This window comes from Coregonus lavaretus (assembly GCF_964263955.1).
Source record: "Coregonus lavaretus genome assembly, contig: HAP1_SCAFFOLD_1758, whole genome shotgun sequence".
Classification (NCBI taxonomy): domain Eukaryota; kingdom Metazoa; phylum Chordata; class Actinopteri; order Salmoniformes; family Salmonidae; genus Coregonus; species Coregonus lavaretus.
Window position 1 is genome coordinate 91,365 of NW_028162902.1, and position 5,452 is coordinate 96,816.

The following is a 5,452-nucleotide window of genomic DNA, read 5'->3' on the forward strand; positions in this document are numbered from 1 at the left end:
AGGCTTCTCAACAGCTTCTACCCCCAAGCCATAAGACTCCTGAACAGCTAATCATGGCTACCCGGACAATTTGAACTGCCCCCCCACCCCCACCCCGTCCCCCTTTTTTACTCTGCTGCTACTCTGTTTATTATTTAAGTATAGTCACTTTAACTCTACCCACATGTACATATTACCGCAATTACCTCGACTAGCCGGTGCCCCTGCACATTGACTCTGTACCGGTACCCCCTGTATATAGCCTCCCTACTGTTATTTCACATTGACTCTGTACCGGTACCACCTTGTATATAGCCTCCTTACTGTTATTTTATTTTACTGCTGCTCTTTAGTTATTTGCTTTTATTTTTTTGCTTAACACTTTATTTTTATTTTTTTACTTTGCATTGTTGGTTAAGGGCTTGTAAGTAAGCATTTCACTGTAATGTCTACACCTGTTGTATTCGGTGCATGTGGCAATTAAAATGTGATTTGGCCTACCTCTGCGGAAGCACAGTTCCCGCTCAGCCCAGTCCAAACTGTTCGCTGCTCTGGCACCCCAATAGTGGAACAAGCTCCCTCACGACGCTGGGACAGCGGAGTCACTCACCACCTTCCGGAGACATTTGAAACCCCACCTCTTTAAGGAATACCTGGGATAGGATAAAGTAATCCTACACCCCCTTACCCCACCCCCCCCAAAAAATAAAAAAATAAAAAATAAAATATTCCTTTACATTGTAAATCGCTCTGGATAAGAGCGTCTGCTAAATGACGTAAATGTAAAATTTAAATTTAAACATTTGATCAAACGTGAAGAATTGTCATTCTTGATTGACAGTGATGATGGCCCATTTTGAAATTAAGTATGCCTAACTTGGTGTTTGAGGGTATTCAAAATAGAAAATATTATTGAGACAATATGTGTTGGCATAGACAGACGTTACAATTGGAGGATGCATTTTATGCATATTCATATTCTATAATGATGATTAAATGGGCTACATCAGTCAGGACAAACCTTGATTGAGGAAATGACGTCGTTTACTAATTTATCCCCCCAAAAATAGCACTACACCACTGCCTAAACCTGCTACGAAAAGTCAATTTTGACAAAAACGGTTTCTCTTCTAGACAAAACCCTCCTTAGGAAGGTTAATTACAGCTCGGTCTGTGCTATCCGAGATCCTTGGGATGTCCCTACCCCCAATGAAGTTTACATTTAAAATGGTTAAGGTAAGAGTTATGGTTAAGATTAGGGTAATAGTAGGGGTTAAGGTTAGGGTTTAGGGTAGGGGTTAGGGTAGGGCTTTCCCAAGGATACCGGATAGCACTGACCATTACCGCTCCCCCTTCCGTATCATGATAGACTCCCGATTGGTCAGCGTCACCCACCTTCTGTCCGCTGAAAAGTCAGTTCTCACTTTTAGACGAAAGAGGGGACACAAAACGAGTGTTTTGTTGATATTAGCACGCCTCAGCACGGGAAACACTCTTTTCATGCCACTTCGAATACCGAAGCAACTTCTTCATAGCAGGTTAGGAGACTGAGGTTAAGGTTAGGAAAGGGGTTAGGGTTAGCGAAAATCACTTCTTATCGAAGTGGCTTAAATAGTGTGTCCCCCACAGCACAGCTGATAAAGTTGAGAAGACTTCTAGCTAAGGTAAACTGCTTCAAAGCTTTATTACTAATTCTGGCGTTTACAACATTAGAGAATGATTTGGATAGTCAACCCCCACTTTTTTCTACTCAAAATGCGGGTGTGCAAGCCAGTTACTGCTAGCTATCTAGCAACCTGTTAGCTTAGCCAGAGTGGTATCAAAGACAGTAAACTCCGCGGTGGTATAGACGGGTTGGCCGACAACGTCACAAAAATGATGCGCGTGCATCGAGCCTGTGCTGCAGATTAAAAGGTGTGAGATTAATACAAAGCATGAATTGAGTTTAAGTTTTTGTATGTTTATTCTGTTACTCAGTAGGTGATTGATAATAACATTTTTAATATTTTAAATAAAACATCAGTCATTAATGATCTAGAATGAAATTACTAAAACGTAAATTTGAAAAGGAGTGCAGTGTCATCATTTGCTGTCTGTCTTTTTGGACCCTGTCACATCCATAACGCAGAACGTCACATCCATAACGCAGAACGTCACATCCATAACGCAGAACGTCACATCCATAACACAGAACGTCACATCCATAATTTTCCTTTAGCGTTATTATGAAAGTGCAAATATTTATATAATTGTTGAGGTATGCAGCACTCTAATTCGCAATGAAAATAGTGTTTTTCAAATAAAGAATTGTAGATGCATTTTTTTAGCACATTTGTACATTAATGGTTGGTTAAGACGGGACCCACGAGTGCACTTTGATAGCCTATGCAATAACTATTCAAATGACCAGTGATTTCTTGGTTCTTTGAGCTACACTGCATTTTCAGATGACAACGAAAGTATTACGATGAAGTTTGGTGAAGAAATCTTTAATATATAAACAGTAATTTTTTCACAGAGCACATCCATAATGCAGAATGTCACATCCATAATGGTACATTTTCCTCTCTAAAGTTTATATGACAATTTCTATATTTTCATCATTGTTGTTTTTGTGTGTTGCCAAGCCTTTATTTTCAAAGTGACTATTAATATTTTACCCTAAGACTTTGACATTCAAAGATGTTTGGGGCGGCAGGTAGGTTAGTGGTTAAGAGTGTTTTGCTAGTAACCGAAAGATCGCTGGTTCTAATCCCCGAGCGGACTAGGTGAAAAATATGTCGATGTGCCCTTGAGCAAGGCACTTAACCCTAATTGCTCCTGTAAGTCGCTCTGGATACGAGCGTCTGCTAAATGACTAAAATGTAATGTAAATATTTGCTGATGTGTCTATTCTCCCCAAAATGCCTGTCCATTTCCGTCACATCCATAACACAAGTTCTGTTGTTCTGTTACTTCAAACTGGTATTACTTAGAACTTTTTATTTTTATGTCTACACTTCCCCCATAATTAATAGCATACCATTTTCATGAATTATGCTAAAATGTAGAATTGACAAACAGTTGTATTTTACTTCTTTTTCTAACATTAGAAAACAGCACATGAATCGGATTCAGCATCGACAGACTCTGTTGATTCTTGAACCCCTAAACAGCAGAGCTGCTACAAACGCTAAAACCAGGAAGAGTCTGACCATTTCTGTACACCAATCTAGAATAACAGTGTTCGAAAGATGTGCTAGTTCTTTCCTTGATTTACTTTCTACAATGAAATCAGGGGAGAGCGCGAACGCAGTCCCCCACTACCAGAAATTATGCAATCGAGATTTCCACATTTGGGAAATTCGCGTCGAGTCTACAGTAGCGCAACGACTGTAGACAGTTACGCGTTCTGTTTGGTCTAGAGTCTACAGTCACTGTAGACTCTAGACCAATCAGAACGCGTAACTGTCTACAGTCGCTTGCGTCACTTGAAAAAAAATCTCATTAGCAGCCTCGCAAAAATCGCATTAGCCCCGTATTTGGACCCGACTTTCGCTCATTACTTTATTCGTATATCATTCATTGTCTTGGGATTTGGTGGAAGTTATCTGAGACCCTTGGAGACCTTAACCAACGTTTTTGTTTTGTGCGAATTGGTCTAGTTTTTCTCTTGATCGAGCCATTTCGGAGACCCACTGTTACGATCTTGCTGAGTTTACTGTCACTGTCAGTTTTGTATGTCAATGAAGATGGCGAGCCCAGTAATCCGCGTAATCAACCCAGATGCCCCTCCATATCGTCAGCAGGCCGTATTGGTGGCGACAAAAGAGGCCCGTTACTATCGGGAGAAAAGGATGCTCTTTCCCAAACCTCCACAGGAGCTGCGGAACCAGGCTACAGCCTTGGCTCATGCAGAGAAGCTCCTTCGAGCGGAGGGTATCCACACTCCTTCGCGTCAGCTGTGCCTGGGAAAGCTGGTGATACCATTTGGCCAGTATGAAAACGCATCTTTTCACTGGCTTGTGGAAAACGATGTGGGCTACTTGAAGTAGTAAGTATATTATATTTAATACCATTGGAGGCAATGCATTTATTATACAATTTTAATGGCATGCTTATAATAAATGGCAGTATACTTGACAAGCACAGATCAGAGGAGACCACTCAACATAGGGAGGGAGAGAGAGTGAACCAGGGAGTGAAAGACTACCTCAATGAATATGCAGAGAGTTTCCCACAAGTCTGCATTCTCCTGGAGGCCAACATCGACAGGTGTATTTACGGTCAGAGAGGGTTTGAGGAAAGCACCTTTCAGGAGATGTGGACTCTCTACAGCAAGTACCCCACCCAAAAGGACAGGCCAGAGCTATTCAGTGAGGAGGAGAAGGAGATAATAAAGAAAGCATACAGTTCTGTGAGGAGGTGGCTGCACACACCAGTGACCCACATCACAAGTGTGCAGATGAAGCGGTTCAGGAAATATATTGTTGACAAGGAGCAAGTAAGTTGTATGTAATGGGAAGAGCAGAATAGCATGGTAAATTATTTTCATATTAGAGATATTTTAATCACTAAATGTTTTTGTTTGCTTTTGATAATTAAAAGCTGGTACATCATAAAATCTATATAGTTACAATAAATTTTGTTGTCCAGCAACCGCAGGCAAGCACCTCCAAGTGTGATCCTTCATCATGGCCAGGGGACGACAGTGAACTGTTAGCTGCAAGCCAGGCTGTTGAAGGTAGGGGAGTTACAGAGTAAACAGACATGAAACCGTAAAAAATTTAAAAATTATACAAAACAACTTTGTTTGGAAAATTCCCACAGACACAATCAAACAGTTCGAGCCCCCTGTCCGGCCCAAGCAGCCCGAGCCCCCTGTCCGGCCCAAGAAGCCCGAGCCCCCTGTCCGGCCCAAGCAGCCCGAGCCCGCTGTCCGGCCCAAGAAGCCCGAGCCCGCTGTCCGGCCCAAGCAGCCCGAGTCCGCTGTCCGGCCCAAGAAGCCCGAGCCCGCAATATACATGCAATATACATGCAATTCGCACAAAACAAAAACGTTGGTTAAGGTCTCCAAGGGTCTCAGATAACTTCCACCAAATCCCAAGACAATGAATGATATACGAATAAAGTAATGAGCGAAAGTCGGGTCCAAATACGGGGCTAATGCGATTTTTGCGAGGCTGCTAATGAGATTTTTTTTCAAGTGACGCAAGCGACTGTAGACAGTTACGCGTTCTGATTGGTCTAGAGTCTACAGTGACTGTAGACTCTAGACCAAACAGAACGCGTAACTGTCTACAGTCGTTGCGCTACTGTAGACTCGACGCGAATTTCCCAAATGTGGAAATCTCGATTGCATAATTTCTGGTAGTGGGGGACTGCGTTCGCGCTCTCCCCTGATTTCATTGTAGAAAGTAAATCAAGGAAAGAACTAGCACATCTTTCGAACACTGTTATTCTAGATTGGTGTACAGAAATGGTCAGACTCTTC

General features: G+C 42.1%; 1 long non-coding RNA gene across 1 annotated transcript; it reads left to right on the forward strand.

Annotated features, from left to right (window-relative positions):
- The first annotated feature begins 3,394 nt into the window (after positions 1-3,394).
- On the forward strand, positions 3,395-4,922 carry LOC311118708. The gene is made up of 3 exons (XR_014611840.1): positions 3,395-4,012; positions 4,615-4,702; positions 4,789-4,922. It is a non-coding gene; the product is annotated as an uncharacterized lncRNA (long non-coding RNA).
- Positions 4,923-5,452: the final 530 nt, after the last annotated feature.